This window comes from Triticum aestivum, chromosome 7D (assembly GCF_018294505.1).
Source record: "Triticum aestivum cultivar Chinese Spring chromosome 7D, IWGSC CS RefSeq v2.1, whole genome shotgun sequence".
NCBI classification, from domain to species: domain Eukaryota; kingdom Viridiplantae; phylum Streptophyta; class Magnoliopsida; order Poales; family Poaceae; genus Triticum; species Triticum aestivum.
In genome coordinates, this window is record NC_057814.1 from 365,751,553 (window position 1) to 365,771,482 (window position 19,930).

The window sequence follows — 19,930 nt, forward strand, 5'->3', positions numbered from 1 at the left end:
GGACCCCGTTCCGAATGTAGGAGGTCCGTTTCCTCCGTTGTGCGGTACGCCAGGCCTCGTTTCCATCGCTTGTTCCGTCCAAGCCCTCCCGATGAACACGACCACGCATTCCGTTCTGACCCAGCCGGTTGGCTCCCACACATTCCGTTGCCTCCCGATGAACACGACGCATTCCGTTGCCTCCCCATGAACACGACGACGACGACGCTGTTTCTCCGTTCCCACCCAGCCATGTACACGAGCACTGACCGTACGTATGCGCGAGTAGGCGTTCGAGACCCCGCCCGTATGTACACATACCTGGCTGTATTTTCTTCCTTGCACCCTGGCCGCCGTATGTACGTGTACATGCTATGTGCGCACCTCTACAACGACACGTACGCGCCTCTACTACGACACGTGCGCGCCTCTACATCCACCAGTATATATGTAGGGGGTGGTGAGGCCTCCGCGGCAGCACAGCCGGCCACGGGAGGCAGGAGCATGCGGCACGACAGGCGCTGCGTTGGGCGGCTGGAGCAAGAAGACCAGAGGTTGAAGAAGCACTACGGCCGTTGGATGGACATCGTACGGTCACTGGAGCTAGAATCGTTCACATTGACTAAAGTTGACAAAGGCCCCCGTCCCAGTCAACTTAGTAGGCCCACAAGTCAGCCTCCCACCATGGTGGGTCCCAGCTAGCAGGGGGGTATTCATTTTTTTGTGCGTAATAAGGAGGCACAACCTTGCGTGCGAAGATATAGCTGGTGGGTCCGAGCTGTCAGCGGCGGTAACGTTCTTTTCGCAAAATACAGAGGCCCTTTCGGTGGGTCCCTGATGTCAGGTGGAGGAATCATTATTTTGCGCGTAATAAGGAGGCATTTCCTTGCGTGCGGCCGTGGACCCAGCTATCGGCCTCTCCACGTACAGTCCACTTCAGATGCATGTCGGTCGTTGACCACGTTGACCAGGCCGCGCCGAGAGCACCTGGGCGGTGGACGACGGCGAGGCCTAGGAAGGGAACGACACGGAGGCAGGGAAGACTCGGCAGTTGTTTCCCACGCGGAGGGGAGTACGACTGTACGAGGGTTTACTGGTTCGTCTGCCGTCGCCGGAGAATAACAGCAGGTGTGGGTGAGTACAGGGATGCCTAGGCCAGCGATGGGAGTACGGTGGAGCGGTGAGGCCTGCGCGGAAGCAGAGCCGGCCGCGGGGAGGAGGGAGCAGGCAGTCCCGCCGGCGCTTGTTTGAGCGGCTGGAGCAGGAAGAGCAGAGATTGAAGAAGCACGACGTCCGTTGGATGGCCATCCAACAGTCACTCCTTGTGCGTCAACCTTTTTTTAGGAAAGCCTCAAATCTGTGGAAAACAGCATACAGCCCATCTGCCATTATTTCTAATAATTTACAGCCCATTTGCTAATTATTAAGGTTTTTTTGGAGCCCATATTCTTTTTGTTAGCATTACAGCCCATATTGTGGCCACGGTTAAAAAATTATATGAAATTTTGCATATTTTGGTGCGGTCCGAACTGTTTTTAATCCCGAAATTTCGACTCACATTCAAACTGATTTTAAAAATAAATGTATATCAGTATAAAATCCAACAAATTCTCCAAGCATCAAAATTAATGTAATTTAAAATCTCGAAATGAAAAAAAGATATTTGAAACTAATTGCTGGTTTGATGTGTTTTAAAAATGTACAGCCCATTTCTCATTACTGATGGGCCATTTTCTCGGCCAGCCGAATGAAAGCTCTCCTTGTCTTGAAAGATTTGCAGCCCAACAGGCCTGACAAAGCGACTTACTTGGCAAATCACAAAAAAACTGGGCTGTGGTCGTGGACCCAGCTGTCAGCCTCTCCATGTACAGTACTCTTCCGATGGAAGTCGTTCCTTGACCACGTTGACCACGCCGCACGGAGAGCACCACGGCGGTGGACGACGGCGAGGCCCAGGAAGGGGACGACGCGGAGCCGGGGAATACGTGGCAGTGGAAGCCCGTGCGGAGAGGAGTACGAGGGTTCACTGGTTCGTCTGCGGTGTGAGGCTGCCGTCGCCGCAGGGCCTGGCCAGCGGTGGGAATAGTAGGGGGTGGTGAGGCCTCCGCGGCAGCACAGCCGGCCACGGGAGGCAGGAGCATGCGGCACGACTGGCGCTGCTTTGGGCGGCTGGAGCAAGAAGACCAGTGGTTGAGGAAGCACTACGGCCATTGGATGGACATCGTACGGTCACTGGAGCTAGAATCGTTCACATTGACTAAAGTTGACATAGGCCCCCGTCCCAGTCAACTTAGTAGGCCCACAAGTCAGCCTCCCACCATGGTGGGTCCCAGCTAGCAGGGGGAGTATTCATTTTTTTTGTGCGTAATAAGGAGGCACTACCTTGCGTGCGAAGATATAGCTGGTGGGTCCGAGCTGTCAGCGGCGGAAACGTTTCTTCGCAAAATAGAGAGGCCCTTTCGGTGGGTCCCTGATGTCAGGTGGAGGAATCATTATTTTGCGCGTAATAAGGAGGCATTTCCTTGCGTGTGGCCGTGGACCCAGCTATCGGCCTCTCCACGTACAGTCCACTTCAGATGCATGTCGGTCGTTGACCACGTTGACCAGGCCGCGTCGAGAGCACCAGGGCAGTGGACGACGGCGAGGCCTAGGAAGGGAACGACACGGAGGCAGGGAAGACTCGGCAGTTGTTTCCCACGCGGAGGGGAGTACGACTGTACGAGGGTTTACTGGTTCGTCTGCCGTCGCTGGAGAATAACAGCAGGTGTGGGTGAGTAGAGGGATGGCTAGGCCAGCGATGGGAGTACGGTGGGGTGGTGAGGCCTGCGCGGAAGCACAGCCGGCCGCGGGGAGGAGGGAGCAGGCAGTCCCGCCGGCGCTTGTTTGAGCGGCTGGAGCAGGAAGAGCAGAGATTGAAGAAGCACGACGTCCGTTGGATGGCCATCCAACAATCACTGCTTGTGCGTCAACCATTTTTTAGGAAAGCCTCAAATCTATGGAAAACAGCATACAACCCATCTGCCATTATTTCTAATAATTTACAGCCCATTTGCTAATTATTAAGTGTTTTTTGGAGCCCATATTCTTTTTGTTAGCAATACAGCCCATATTGTGGCCACGGTTAAAAAATTATATGAAATTTTGCATATTTTGGTGCGGTCAACCTGTTTTTAATCCCGAAATTTCGACTCACATTCAAACTGATTTTAAAAATAAATGTATATCAGTATAAAATCCAACAAATTCTCCACGCATCAAAATTAATGTAATTTAAAATCTCGAAATGAAAAAAAAGATATTTGAAACTAATTGCCGGTTTGATGTGTTTTAAAAATGTACAGCCCATTTCTCATTACTGATGGGCCATTTTCTCGGCCAGCCGAATGAAAGCTCTCCTTGTCTTGAAAGATTTGCAGCCCAACAGGCCTAACAAAGCGACTTACTTGGCAAATCACAAAAAAACTGGGCTGTGGTTGTGGACCCAGCTGTCAGCCTCTCCACGTACAGTACTCTTCCGATGGAAGTCGTTCCTTGACCACGTTGACAACGCCGCACGGAGAGCACCACGGCGGTGGACGACGGCGAGGCCCAGGAAGGGGACGACGCGGAGCCGGGGAAGACGCGGCAGTGGAAGCCCGCGCAGAGAGGAGTACGAGGGTTCACTGGTTCGTCTGCGGTGTGAGGCTGCCGTCGCCGCAGGGCCTGGCCAGCGGTGGGAATAGTAGGGGGTGGTGAGGCCTCCACGGCAGCACAGCCGGCCACGGGAGGCAGGAGCATGCGGCACGACTGGCGCTGCTTTGGGCGGCTGGAGCAAGAAGACCAGAGGTTGAAGAAGCACTACGGCCGTTAGATGGACATCGTACGGTCACTGGAGCTAGAATCGTTCACATTGACTAAAGTTGACAAAGGCCCCCGTCCCAGTCAAATTAGTAGGCCCACAAGTCAGCCTCCCACCATGGTGGGTCCCAGCTAGCAGGGGGAGTATTCATTTTTTTTGTGCGTAATAAGGAGGCACTACCTTGCGTGCGAAGATATAGCTGGTGGGTCCGAGCTGTCAGCGGCGGTAACGTTTTTTCGCAAAATACAGAGGCCCTTTCGGTGGGTCCCTGATGTCAGGTGGAGGAATCATTATTTTGCGCGTAATAAGGAGGCATTTCCTTGCGTGTGGCCGTGGACCCAGCTATCGGCCTCTCCACGTACAGTCTACTTCAGATGCATGTCGGTCGTTGACCACGTTGACCAGGCCGCGTCGAGAGCACCAGGGCGGTGGACGACGGCGAGGCCTAGGAAGGGAACGACACGGAGGCAGGGAAGACTCGGCAGTTGTTTCCCACGCGGAGGGGAGTACGACTGTACGAGGGTTTACTGGTTCGTCTGCCGTCGCCGGAGAATAACAGCAGGTGTGGGTGAGTAGAGGGATGGCTAGGCCAGCGATGGGAGTACGGTGGGGCGGTGAGGCCTGCGCGGAAGCAGAGCCGGCCGCGGGGAGGAGGGAGCAGGCAGTCCCGCCGGCGCTTGTTTGAGCGGCTGAAGCAGGAAGAGCAGAGATTGAAGAAGCACGACGGCCGTTGGATGGCCATCCAATAGTCACTCCTTGTGCGTCAACCTTTTTTTAGGAAAGCCTCAAATCTGTGGAAAACAGCATACAGCCCATCTGCCATTATTTCTAATAATTTACAGCCCATTTGCTAATTATTAAGGTTTTTTTGGAGCCCATATTCTTTTTGTTATCATTACAGCCCATATTGTGGCCACGGTTAAAAAATTATACGAAATTTTGCATATTTTGGTGCGGTCCGAACTGTTTTTAATCCCGAAATTTCGACTCACATTCAAACTGATTTTAAAAATAAATGTATATCAGTATAAATCCAATAAATTCCCCATTCATAAAAATTAATGTAATTTAAAATCTTGAAATGAAAAAAAAGATATTTGAAACTAATTGCCGGTTTGATATGTTTTAAAAATGTACAGCCCATTTCTCATTACTGATGGGCCATTTTCTCGGCCAGCCGAATGAAAGCTATCCTCGTCTTGAAAGATTTGCAGCCCAACAGGCCTGACAAAGTGACTTACTTGGCAAATCACAAAAAAACTGGGCTGTGGCCGTGGACCTAGCTGTCAGCCTCTCCACGTACAGTACTCTTCTGATGGAAGTCATTCCTTGACCACGTTGACCACGCCGCGTGGAGAGCACCACGGCGGTGGACGACGGCGAGGCCCAGGAAGCGGACGACGCGGAGCCGGGGAAGACACGGCAGCGGAAGCCCGCGCGGAGAGGAGTACGAGGGTTCACTGGTTCGTCTGCGGTGTGAGGCTACTGTCGCCGCAGGGCCTGGCCAGCGATGGGAATAGTAGGGGGCGGTGAGGCCTCCGCGGCAGCACAGCCAGCCACGGGAGGCAGGAGCATGCGGCACGACCGGCGCTACTTTGGGCGGTTGGAGCAAGAAGACCAGAGGTCGAAGAAGCACTACAGCCGTTGGATGGACATCGTACGGTCACTGGAGCTAGAATCGTTCATATTGAGTAAAGTTGACAAAGGCCCCCGTCCCAGTCAACTTAGTAGGCCCACAAGTCAGCCTCCCACCATGGTGGGTCCCAGCCAGCAAGGGGAGAATTCATTTTTTTCTGCGTAATAAGGAGGCACTTCCTTGCGTGCGAAGATAGAGCTGGAGGGTCCGAGCTGTCAGCGGCGGTAACGTTTTTTTCGCAAAATACATAGGCCCTTTCGGTGGTTCCCTGATGTCAGGTGGAGGAATCATTAATTTGCGCGTAATAAGGAGGCATTTCCTTGCGTGCGGCCGTGGACCCAGCTATCGGCCTCTCCACGTACAGTCCACTTCAGATGCATGTCGGTAGTTGACCACGTTGACCAGGCCGCGCCGAGAGCACCAGGGCGGTGGACGACGGCGAGGCCTAGGAAGGGAACGACACGGAGGCAGGGAAGACTTGGCAGTTGTTTCCCACGCGGAGGGGAGTACGACTGTACGAGGGTTTACTGGTTCGTCTGCCGTCGCCGGAGAATAACAGCAGGTGTGGGTGAGTAGAGGGATAGCTAGGCCAGCGATGGGAGTACGGTGGGGCGGTGAGGCCTGCGCGGAAGCAGAGCCGGGCGCGGGGAGGAGGGAGCAGGCAGTCCCGCCGGCGCTTGTTTGAGCAGCGGGAGCAGGAAGAGCAGAGATTGAAGAAGCACGACGGCCGTTGGATGGCCATCCAACAGTCACTGCTTGTGCGTCAACCTTTTTTTTAGGAAAGCCTCAAATCTATGGAAAACAGCATACAGCCCATCTGCCATTATTTCTAATAATTTACAGCCCATTTGCTAATTATTAAGGTTTTTTTTGGAGCCCATATTCTTTTTGTTAGCATTACAGCCCATATTGTGGCCACGGTTAAAAAATTATACGAAATTTTGCATATTTCGGTGCGGTCCGAACTGTTTTTAATCCCAAAATTTCGACTCACATTCAAACTGATTTTAAAAATAAATATATATCAATATAAAATCCAACAAATTCTCCACGCATAAAAATTAATGTAATTTAAAATCTCGAAATGAAAAAAAAGAGATTTGAAACTAATTGCCAGTTTGATGTGTTTTAAAAATGTACAGCCCATTTCTCATTACTGATGGGCCATTTTCTCGGCCAGCCGAATGAAAGCTCTCCTCGTCTTGAAAGATTTGCAGCCCAATAGGCCTGACAAAGCGACTTACCTGGCAAATCACAAAAAAACTGGGCTGTGCCCGTGGACCCAGCTGTCAGCCTCTCCAGGTACAGTACTCTTCTGATGGAACTCGTTCCTTGACCATGTTGACCACGCCGCGCGGAGAGCACCACGGCGATGGACGACCGCGAGGCCTAGGAAGGGGACGACGCAGAGCCGGGGAAGACGCGGCAGTGGAAGCCCGCGCGGAGAGGAGTACGAGGGTTCACTAGTTCGGCTGCGGTGTGAGGCTGCCGTCGCCGCAGGGCCTGGCCAGCGGTGGGAATAGTAGGGGCGGTGAGGCCTCCGCGGCAGCACAGCCGGCCACTGGAGGCAGGAGCATGCGGCACGACCGGCGCTGCTTTGGGCGGCTGGAGCAAGAAGACCAGAGGTTGAAGAAGCACTACGGCCGTTGGATGGACATCGTACGGTCATTGGAGCTAGAATCGTTCATATTGACTAAAGTTGACAAAGGCCCCCATCCCAGTCAACTTAGTAGGCCCACAAGTCAGCCTCCCACCATGGTGGGTCCCAGCTAGTAGGGGGAGTATTCATTTTTTTGTGCGTAATAAGGAGGCACTTCCTTGCGTGCGAAGATATAGCTGGTGGGTCCGAGCTGTCAGCGGCCGTAACGTTTTTTTCGCGAAATACAGAGGCCCTTTCGGTGGGTCCCTTATGTCAGGTGGAGGAATCATTATTTTGCGCGTAATAAGGAGGCAGTTCCTTGCGTGCGGCCGTGGACCTAGCTGTCGGCCTCTCCACGTACAGTCCACTTCAGATGCATGTCGGTCGTTGACCACGTTGACCAGGCCGCGCCGAGAGCACCAGGGCGGTGGACGACGGCGAGGCCTAGGAAGGGAACGACATGGAGGTAGGGAAGAATCGGCAGTTGTTTCCCACGCGGAGGGGAGTACGACTGTACGAGGGTTTACTGGTTCGTCTGCCGTCGCCAGAGAATAACAGTAGGTTTGTGTGAGTAGAGGGATGGCTAGGCCAGCGATGGGAGTAGGGTGGGGCAGTGAGGCCTACGCGGCAGCAGAGCCGGCCGCTGGGAGGAGGGAGCAGGCCTAGACGGGCAGCCCAAAACCACGTCCAACACTTGCCAAAACTTTGTCCCTCGTTTTCTGTGTGTTTCGCACACTCGACATTGTGTGGGCATTTTGACTGTGCATCATATGAAGATGTGCTATGCATGAATGTTGATGCTCCATCTAGGATCGATACTCCCACCACCGCTCCCTCACGATCGGATTTGGTGAATCTGTTTGCTCCATGGCCCAGAGGAGCAGCTCTATGTACTCCGGCGCGACTCCCTCCGGGAGTATCGCCGCCTTTTCGCTCTGTTGCATATATTTGGCCATGGATGTCGCTGTCACCACTAGTTGGTCCTTGTTGTCAAACCAAGACTGTATCTCCAACATCCTAGCTAGCTTCACAGGATCGCCGTCTGCGCCACACATCCCACTGGTGGTGGTGGATGCCAATGCGTGCATGCAACATGGTTGGTGTCGGTAATTTTTACTTGGCACACCTCGCACTCTGCATATATGCCGGTTCCATACGTACATTTGTGCAGTTCCACCAAAATGCAGCTGAATAACCCTTTTTGCACAGATAATGAAAAAGCATGATTACATTATAGTGGCACTAGTTGATGAAACACACAAAATAAATAGAAGAAAATATTGCGATAGTATCATAGTATGCCATGCTGCGAGGGCGAGATGGGCCCTGCGATGCCTCATGCCGTACGCCTCATACTGGACATCGTCCCAAGTCTCCTAGATACACCTTCTGCCAGTGATGAACATCAGTGTACAGCGGTAGTACAAGGAGGTGCCTTGAGACATTCAAATCCCTATTTTTGTACATATAAACTAAAATTAAGCACCCCAGTTTGCAGAAACGCTTAAACATTAACAATGGGACTAGTTGATGAAACATACATTAACAAAGAGAAGCACTTTCTTTATCTACATTGGAAATGAAATGATAGAGATGACACTCGCTCTATTTTAACTGTATTATTACTTCATTTTATCAGTGACACTAGGGTCGAGCAGGTGGCAAACGAGGTGTACCGTGCGTCGCAAGGATGGAGGCCGGGGGTGCTTAGACTGGGATGCTGAAGCTGGCTCTTTCAGTCACCAACATGGATGATTCAATTCATGGGACCTTTTGGTGCAGTTCACCTAAAATGAAGCAATGTCCCGTGAGCTAGCAGCTTCTTCTTCAAAATTTTTAAGAAAAGGGCTCCAGCCCCGGTTCCATTTCCATCAGAAAACGAAACCCACAGAGCTTCTTCTTCATTAGTTGCAATAAAATTGAGCAACATCAAGGTTGGTTGTGAAGCTCCTGGAATGCTCAACTATAATTTGGATATCATTTGTGCAGTTCAACTAAGATCGAGCGTGAAATGTATATCTCTGTTTGCACAAAAAAGGTGGAAAGGAGGGTGACTAACAAGTGATGAAACATGCATCAAATGAAAAGAAGCATGTTCCTTATCTGAATGGCAATCCTACAAGGACAGTAGCAATTTCTAAAGCACTGGCATTGCTAGATATTAGTGTGGGCATTAGGATTAACTATGACAACCGTTAAATACGACATTACTTTGGGCACGGGAGAGTAGGCGGACCAGGACAGTTGCATTTCTAACGAAAAGAACCAACTTATCTTAATGGGAAATTTTAGCAGGACATGTAAAGAAGTGCCATTGATTCATATTACTGGAGGCATTACATTGAAAACAACATTGGTTTAACGTGTCCTTACTTTTAACAGTGCGACTGCTACATTTTACCAGTGGCATTACATAAGAGTGGCTCGGGGCAACAAACATCAGAACAGGATATCTGGGTTGGTCCCATTTTTGTTCGGTATAGCCACCTTATACTGTGTGAGGCTAGCAAATCTAGTGCTGGACTTACTCTGTTGACTTGTCCCCCAGTCCCCACTTTCTTTCCTTTTTCAACCAATAGATCGGGTTTATATTGAGTTTGTACTGCGTTTCCCTTTATTTCCCTATTAGACCTAGAGACCAGTTGGATAGCCAGTCTCTGCTACTTTTCGCCCCCATTATTTCCTCTTTCGACCAAGTCCTAGATTCAGGTAACAAATCCTCCCCCACCCCCACCCCCTTTCTTCCTTGTTTGAACCAAGTAGTACTAGATTCGAGTGCATGAACTAGTTTTACCTCTTAAACGTAAAAAAATTAGGTGGTTTTCGAACAGCCGATCGATCCTATCTACGAGGGGCCTGAGAAATAGTAAAAGATACAAATGCAGCGACGTCAGGAGCTCGGGAAGTAGAGCAAGGCCGGTTTCGAAGGAAGTTATACCTGATGGTCGCCGGGATGTCGCTAGGTGGGCGGCGGGAGGCCGGATCTGCCCACACTACGGCAGCGAGGAAGAAGGGGTCGGAGGCCCTCCCTCGCCAGCGGTGCTTGGGAGAGAACGGCAAGGCAGGCTGATCGGGACGCGCCCAGCAGTGGGTAAGAGCCGTCGCCGAGGACGACCGCGTGAACGTTGCACCTTCTCACCTTCCCCGGCGGAGAGGATCCGGCTGGATCTGTGACCAGCGGTGAGCAGAGAGAGAGAGTGTGGCCACCGCTGTCGTGTTTAGATCTGGAGAGGCCGAGACAGTGTGAAGAGAGCAACACTAGCAAGCAAGCGCGGAGGCTCCTGCCTATATAGTGGAGTAGTACTAGTTTTCTTTTGTCTACCGGAGCCGGCTTGACCTCGTCAATGACTGTCGAGAAGTCTTCATGCACGTGGCCCGGAGGCGCAGTTGTCGTCATTTTGATCTGAAGCGCCGGATTATAACATATAACACGAAAAAATGCCACATGACAAGAAATCATAACCTCACTGCCCAAAGGAGACAACATGAATCCCGACGGACAAACTAGACGAGGAACAAAGCTCAAATTAAAGATAAACTCGTAGAAAAGGGGTCCGTCGATAGATGTCCTAATTAACATAGCCGGCTTGACCTAGATGGCAGCCGAGTAGTCACTGTTCGTGCATGTGCCCCCAATGACTAGCCCAACTCAGTTGTCGCTGTTTAACCCTCGCAGTGATCCGAAGCACATGACACCTAATTTTGCGAGATGACAAGAAACCTTTTTTTAGATTTCTCACCACAACTACAGCCATGTACAACACAGCCTGCACGATATGTAGACGATAGCCAATCCAGGCGTGTCTGCTGGAGTCTGGTCACATGCATGGACGAACTGATCTTCCGTGTCTTGCAGGGATCGTCCAGGCACCAACGTAGTACAACACTTCTCTAGTACTATCGCTCGTCTCCCTCTTCTATTAAGTCACCCGACTTGCGGGGCCGGGGAGTGTGCCTATGGTCGGTTCTCAATTGCCGTCCCACATGTGTGTGCAAACGCAATATGACGCGCGTTCCATTCGGAGAGCAGCGTGCCAGACCGACCGACCGTCTGGGGTGCGACGCGAACGCGACGGGCGTGCTGTATACTCCGTACATGTGTACCGCCGTTTTCTAGACGCTTTGCTCCATGGCGCGGGCGCAATCCATGGATACAAAATTAGTATACTGTATACTATTTAAAAGTCGAGGGCGGGGCTTTTCCTGCGCGGTAGGCGGGGCAGTTCCGCCTAGTCGGTTCGACAGAGACGCGAGAAGACGAGGGAGTAGGCTGCTGCAAACGTAGGGCTGTGTGATTTGACAGCGAGTTACTGCTGGACAGGTGGGGCCCCGTGATTTGACTTGCCATTATCATTTTAACTGCGGCGCTACGACCGGCGTGAGTCTCCCGATTCCTGACCACCTCCATACAGGTGCCTCTCCCAATGCTCCACCATGTAGTAGAGGCTGGCTCTTGCATGAGAGCCCACTTCTCCACTTTTTCCTTGCCTCTCTTTCCTCCACATATGCAAAAATGCCATGTAAAGCGCACTATTGTACTTACTTTTACTTGCTCCTACAGGTGCTTAAGCTTGCCACATAGGCATAAAGTCTGATGTGGCAAGTTAATCAAGAAGAGAGAGACTAGTTTGGTGACCCAAGGAAGAAACGGTGCTAAGCGCGTGTACCTAGGTGAAAAGACAATTTTGAGTCTATAGCTAATTAAATGAAGCAAACTTAGCAACACCATTTCATTGGAAGAGGTCACTCCTTGGCAAATGCAATAAATACTAGTACTCCCTGTGTCCCATAATATAAGAACGTTTTTGGCACTACACTAGTGTCAAAAACGTTCTTATATTATGGGACGGAGGGAGTACGAAGAAAGAGATAGAGAGGAGTAAAAAATTACACTTATAGCCAACCTTATAGCCAACCTTGTTGTAGTATGAGTGACTAAGTGATGACTATGTATGACATGCCAACATCAGATAGCCTAACGCACCGTGTTAAATCTCCAAGGGCGCGACCGCGCGAGCGACGCGACGGTCGTGGTAGGCGCGACCATGATACGGGCTGCTGGCAGCCCTTGGATCTGAGATCAAACGGTCGCATGCTAAGTTGCTGAAAATTTGCAGAATAACCCTCCAGGATAGGATATTCACCCATAGGTCTAGAATCACGCCATGCAACCGTTCGATCTCAGATCCAAGGGCTCTCGGAAGCCCGTATCATGGGAGAATGGAAAGCCACTACCCTGCCGTTCGCACGCTGGCAGTTCGCTCCTACTCGTCCCCGCACGTCCTTCAATACTACGGCGGTTCGCTCCTAGTCGTCCCGTCCATTCACATTACGGCAGTTCCACTAATCCTAACCCTCCTCCCAAATCCATGGCGTCCCAAATCTCCACGATCGGCGGTGAGTACAAGGTTAGAACCATCACCGGCGATGAGTTCGACGTCATCTACACCCGTTCTTCCGCGACGGTGAAAGGATGCCTTTCTCGCTTCAGACGCATGTTCGAAGACTCAGATGATGAGTGGGTCGCTGGGCTAGATGTTGAGTACACCACAGTCCTGGGACGAGAGAAGGATCTAAAGGACGAAGAGAGGAAGAAGCCCGCCGTGATCCAGGTTTGCGTGCATGACTTATGCTTGGTCTACCACATATGCCATGCCGACGTTGAGTGCCAGGATTTTAAGGACTTCCTCGAGAGCAACCTAGTCAAATTCGTTACTGTAGACTTTGGTAACGACAAAGAAGTCCTGCGTCGGATAGGCCTCGTTGTAGGCAACACCTTCGACCTCCAGAAGAATCGGCTGGTGTCCTCTCGTCAGCCTTCAATGCTGACCCTGGCAGGAGCCATGGTTCATCCTTCGTACGGTAAACTGGAGAAACCTCCATACACGTTTCATCGTCATGCATGGCAGCGGAATGTACTAGATATAGACCACATCCACTACGCTGCAATGGATGGCTACCTTTGCTTCAATATCTACAAGGGTTGGATGAAGAGCAACAGCCAAGTGTGCGGTTCAAGCAAAGAAGTATCGGCCAAGAGGAAGAGGGACAAGGACGAAGTCGAGGACGTGGACGAGGACTCCGAGTAAGGTGGCAGTGTCGTTGCTCATGGTGGTTCTAATGCAGTGTCTACCGGAATAGTTGCAAAGTTTAATTTCAGGTGTGCTTAATTTAATTTGAGGGGTGTGTTGTGCTGAGCCCCCAGCAGAACTATGTTATGTTTCTTCTCGTTACTTTAACTCTTCAGTACGTACATACTAGTATTTCTTACATTTCATCTTTTAGTTGGTATAGTACTACCACTCGTTTCTTCACATTATATACGTACAATATATATGGCCAACATCATATAGCCAGCAGTTTAGTTGTCAAAGAATTTCAGGGTGCTTAGTTTTGTCAAAGAATTCCAGGATGCTTAGAGGGTGCTTGGATCCAAGGGACTTATTTTAGTCTGACTAAAAATAGTCTCTTTAAGAGGCTAAAGTTCCAAGCACCCCTGACTAAAGAGGGGCTAAAACTAGTCTTGAGACTAAAAATTTTTAGTCAGGGGTACCCCTACTAAAATGTGGATTAGTCCTCTCTCTACTCATTTAACTCCTCTCCTTTAACACAGGCGAGTTCTGGATTGGAGGGTTTGGAGGATAATAAATGCTCATTAACTTGATTTTAGCCTTTTTAGTATTTGGATCCAAGCATGGGTGAGGCTAGCATGTTTTAGTCCCACTACTTTTAGTCATGGGACTAAAACGTATCCAAGCACCCTCTTAGTTTTATTTGAGGGGTGGGTTGTGCTGGACACCATTATTGTGACTAGCCTTTTTAATAGTACTATATGCATAATTTGGCGACGAGCGCTCTCTATATGTACCACCTTTTTTTAATTTCAAGTTTTGCTCCATGGCGCAATCCATCGATACTACTGCTGTACAAAAGTATACATTTTTTAAAAGGCTAGAGGGCGGGGCAGTCTAGCTTGGTCGGTTTCACGAGAGGCGAGGGCCTTTGTGATTTGACGGCTCATTACTGCTGGAAGGCGGGGCCTTGTGATTTGACTGCTCGTATAAATGCGCCGACGACCTGATCGAGGAGGAGCAAAGAACCGTGCGGTATACTCAAGTTTTCCACTGGAGTAGTACTGCGACGGAGGAGCACGAAACACGGCAGCCCAGTGCCATATGGCGATAAAAAATGATCTAATTTGCTAGTCATCTCATTGTTAGCATTGTTCTATTCATTCCCTAAAAAAACATTGTTCTATTCATGCCTCGCAGAGAACGTGACACGTGCGGCGAAACACCCGAAGCAAAAGATGAAACACAGGAGCAAAAGAAGAAGGAAGATTATCACCCCAAATGATCTAATTCGCCGCGGAGTCGTAACTGCTTCTTCATCGCCTCCACGACCTCCATCTCCTTGCGCGTCTCCTCCGCCATCTTCTTCATTCTGTCCATGACGCGGGATTTCTCGACGCGAGCCTTCATCATCTGTTCCACGGCCGCATTACGTACCTTGACAGCAGCCGGGTGCTCGATGCGGAGCTTCGCCAACTCCTCCTTCTGTTCCATGACGAGGGCCTGCAGCATCTTCATCGAGGAACTACTATTCTCATGCAGCTTCTTCCAGCCGGCGTTCTTCTCCTTCAACAGGTCGATCTCGTGGCAGAGCTTCGCCTTGTCCTCCTGAAGTCGCAGGATTTCGCCGGTCGCCTTCTTCTCCGAGGCAATGCTCTTCTTCAGCAGCATCACCAAGCCGGCGGTCAACTCCCCCTGCTGATTGAGCTCAGCGGGCATGTCGTCGAGGCTCTCCTTCAGCAACTCCATCAAGCCTTGGATGAACTCCTTCTGCTTATTGAGCTGATCGGGCATGCCGTCGAGGGATAACGACTCCAGCTCCGCCGGCTCGGCATGTTCGCCTCCGCGGCTAGGGCGCTCCTGGGAGCCATCGCCTGCCCGTGAGAGATCTTTCGAGGTCTCTGCGTGGCGGCGAGCCCTCTCTTTTTTTCCGCAGCCTTGGTTGCCGCTCCCTTGTTACGAGTAGTTCTCGACCTAGAGCTCTGCTCACCGGCCATGGCAACGACGGACGAAGAAGAAGCACTTATGAGGAGGAAAGGTAGAGTAATTTTCGGTTAGGTAGTTCCCCTTTTTATAACCTAAGTACTAGCACTAGTACTAATACCTGCATAGTGGGAACACGTTCAGGTTTGGTACGTACTAGTAGGTGTGAGCAGGCTTTCGAATGTGATGGGAACAAGGTAAAGATTAATTGATGGTTTTGGTTTCGAGGCCCGAAACGGCTCCCGATGAGTTTAGCGGAACATAAATTTCAAGTACTACACTGCTCAAATGCGTAAATATTATGTTACTGTCAAAAATTGGCACAAAATACGAAGGAGACCAATGGAAGTACTACTAGCAACCCACGATTTAACTACTCGCATGCGCGCAGTGGAGTAATAATGTCTTTCTTCCGCCCTCACGTCCACTCAATTTGCATGCGCTGTATTAATTGACCATCAATGAAGTGAACGACTTTACACGCGTCAAATTATCACATGGGGTGGATCTTGGTACAAAATTGCGTCCGCCCGTGTACCCGCGTGTGCGTGCGAGGGAATGAGTGCGTGCGTGGCGTGCGTGCACATCTTCGCTTCGTGCATGTACCGCCAGTATGGCTCAGGGAGGACGAGTACATTCTTCTGGAACCAGCAGCACGTCACTGTGATCAATCCACGCAAGGAGGTCGCGACAACGCCTCCACATGTGCCACGTGGCTTCATGAACTGTAAGAGAGACACTGTGTAGCGTGCCATTGGTATTCTAATTTACGTGTTTTGCACATACTCGAAGTACTAGTAAGGTACACGTGCATTGCACGCATCAGATTTTGCAACCAAATTATGAATAAATACCACACTATAGCATGTAAGCTCTGAGTCATATATGCCTGATGTAGCCCTTCGTTTAATTCTTATAGTTCATCTCATTCAAAATCAATTAGTTTTTATAAAAAAGCTAAGAACGCGGGAATAGGAAAAACATGGGATTATAGTGGAATGTCGTCTTGAATCCTACAGGATTGTACGAGTGTTTGATTGTGCATAGAAAAAACGCAGAATTCTTTCAAAGAGGTTTGAGTGGATGGGATGTTTCCTATGAAATCTAGTGCAAATGAATCATATGGAAAAATTCCTATGGTTTACAATCCTACGAATCAAACAACCAAGATAGGAAAAATTCCTAATGATTAGAATCCTCCAAAATTCCTTTGAGAATCCTTTGAATCAAAGAAGCCCTTAATCTATTTTATGATTCATGGAATTGTGCGTTGTAAAGCATAAAGTAAAAACAAATAATGGCAATTCAACTAGAAAAAAAGTTTGGGCAGTTATGATACGGAAGATTCTAGAACAAAAGAGAACCACTGTTGTTTTGAGGTTTGTGCATTATGCTTAAGTTCAACCATGGAGTCTGCTAGATTGTACATGTGGCAAAATCCGGTGGGGGGCTAGAAGATGGTGCGAGGGGCCGAGTGGAGGGAGACTATGAAGGAATGCACAAGTGCGAGATCGATATTTAGAGAGAGGGGGCGAACACGTGCGCTGTTGCGCGCAGTGGCGGAGCCATGAAAAATAAATGAGCTAGGGGGCCAAGCATTGCTAATCCTTTACGAGGAGGGTCAATTCATGAACTTAAACCATTTTTAGCAGCAATTGTCTAATGATCACATTCATATTAGCCTCGATATATAGTGATGTTAGGGGGAGGGGGCAGGGCCCTTACTGCCCCCTGTCTTCGCCATTGTGCACGCGTCTGAGAGATGAAGCGGAAGGCATGGATGATGAGAGGGGGACGTTGGATATATAATTAATGTGGGTGTATTAGCTATATATGTTAATCCTATATAGAGAGGTATAGATTGATCGATGTGGACGTGGGAAAGAGGGTGAGACCTCACTGGATATATCGATTGATCGGTTTGTGTGGAAAACTATGAAAGACCTAGCTATATACACACATACATAGAGGAACATCGATCGTTGCGCATGCACGCGTGAGAGATAAAGAATGCCCGATATGATGGAGAGGGGGATGTGTGTGGGTGTGTGCCTTCATGGGAGACCGACCTGAAGAAAAAGATTGTATGCGTGCGATGGATAATGCCGACTGGTAGTGTGTGTGCATGCATGCACGAGAGAAAGTTAGTGGTACAATTATAAAGAGAAGACTACTGTGTGGGTGTAAAAGAATAGGTGAGGTCATAATCAATGTAAAGTTGAATTCAAATATTTGAATAAGAGATCCTGATGTTTGAAACCCATGCATGCATGAATATAACGGAGATCTGCGCGGTGTGGTTTGGAAACGAGCATGTTGTAATGTATACACATTGAACAAGGTCAGACTGATTTGAATTTGAGATACCGATGGCAGACATCATTTGGCCACGTCGCATCCGTGCATGGACACACTATTCTAATTGGAGATGATGGGCGGCTTTCGCATCACATATCTATATCTATACCCCTATATATATTATATTTTATATTTTTTTATATTGTGTGCGGGTAACTTTAACTTTGAAAGATGGTCGTTGGATGAGGCGAATCCGATGGTCCAAAGATGGCAAATTTGAGCACTACTGGCCGTTGGATATCATCTAGATTCCACCAGATTTCGCCACATGTATAATCTAGAAGACTCCATGGTTGAACTTAAGCATAATGCACAAACATCAAAACACAAGCACTTCTTATTTGTTCTAGAATCTTCCGTATCAGAATTGCCCAAATGTTTTTCTACATGATTTGCCATTATTTGTTTTTACTTTATGTCTTACGACGCACAATTCCATGAATCTTAAAATAGATTAGCTTTCTTATAAAAACTAGATGATTTTGAATGAAATGAACTATAAGAATTAAACGAACATCTACATCATGCATATATGACTCAAAGCTTGCATGCTATAATGTGGTATTTATTCATAATTTGGTTGCCAAATCTCATGCGTGCAATGCACGTGTACCTTACTCTAGTCTAAATGGTGTTTGTGTGTGTGTTGTGCGTGTTGAGGTGCAAATTGTCTTTTTTTGGGTACACGTTAAGCTTGTTCTTCCGAAATTTCAAGCCGCGCCTTGTTATGCCGAAAATTCAAGCTAGCGTCTCTGTCTATCGTGCTGCGAAACTCCCGCCTCTTCAACCCGCGCCTTGTTAGCCCGAAATATTTAAGATATATCTTTGTCTCGTTGTGCTCCGACAACTCCCTCCATCTCAACCCGCGCCTTGCTATTCCGAAATTACAACGCGCGCGAAAACTCCCACCTCCTGTGAAATCCCGACACGCGAAATGCCCGTGGTACCCCTGAACCGAAAGAACCGCCTCAAATCGGTGGGGGTACTTTCGTAACTTACCCCACATTTCGGACAAGCGCGTCTCTAAGCCATGGTTCCCCACTGCCATCCCATCCGCCCACCCATTCGTACACCGAGGCCGCGAAAACCCGCGACGAAACCCCACACCCTGCTCCGTCCGCCACCCAGCCGGAGCCTCTTCCCCGACGACGTCGTCCACAGCAACACCTCGACGTCCCTCATCCACCGTACCGGATGAGGATCCGTCGTCGATCTCATCGTCCCGCCGGTTCAGCCACCCCGTCCTCCACCTCCAAGGAGCTGCCCCGATGTTCCCCTCGTCTTTCGCGCCACCTCCATTCCCACACCGCCGTCTTCACCTGCACCACCGGAAGAGCATCATCATCACCGTTTCCTCGGATGAAGCTGCGGCCTAATCGGCGCCACCAAAGAGGTTGTACACTAATCGCCGCATTTTCTTCTTGATTCGATCTCACGGTGCTGCCGGCGCTCGGTCCCGAGCCGACACGGCGCGGCTCCATCCACGGCGGCGTCGCCGGCCACTTCCTCCATGGCGTCGCTCCCTCGGCGGCGACGTCCACATCAGTAGGAGCTGCTGCTGCTTTAGCTCTCGCTCGCGCTGCTGCTCTGCTCTTGCTCTCGGTCCCCTGCCTGGTCTGCTCTGCTATTGCTCTTGCTCGCGCTGCTGCTCTCGCTCTTGCTCTTGCTTGCGATGCTGCTCCGATTTAGCTACACTTCAGTCGACTGAATCGACTTTTGGGTCAGTCGATTTTCAGGGGGTGGGGAGGGGGGGCTCGCCGGCGTGAAGGAAGAACCAGCCGCAGCGGGGAGGGGGGCTCGCCGGAGAGGTACCCCACTATCTATCTTAGGGTTCAGGATGGGGGCGGTGGTCGCTGGAGGTGGTGGGGCATTGGCGGGGTGGTGGCATGGGGCGGGGTGGTGGCATGGGGATCGCCGGAGAAAAAGCTCGGCACGGGGGGGCTAGAGGGATGGCCGGGGCGGCGGCGGACCGGCGGTGGGGAGTGTTTTCGGGGCGGGCGGGGCGGCGCACCACCGGCCGCGGGCGGCGAGGGGGCTGCTGTTTGGCCGGTGGTGGCTGGCGGCTCAGGGGGGTGGAGGTTGAAGATGAACCGCAGGCCCTTGATTTCATATCCAACGGCTGCAAAATCGACTGACCAGAGATGAAAAAGTCAGTCGACCGACGTGTAGCCTCACCTTGCTAGTGCGTTCAGTTTCGACAGCAAAATTCAGTTTCGACAGCAAAATTCAGTTTCGACAGTTAAGTTCAGTTTCGACCGTTAAGTTCAGTTTCGACCGTTAAGTTCAGTTTCGACAGTTATATTCAGTTTCGACAGTTAAGTTCAGAGATGAGCGGCTGATGTATTTTACATCTAGCACTTTGTGGTTATGTATTTTACGTCATGTATTGGAGATGCTATTAGAATTCCACTCAGTTTAACGTTGTT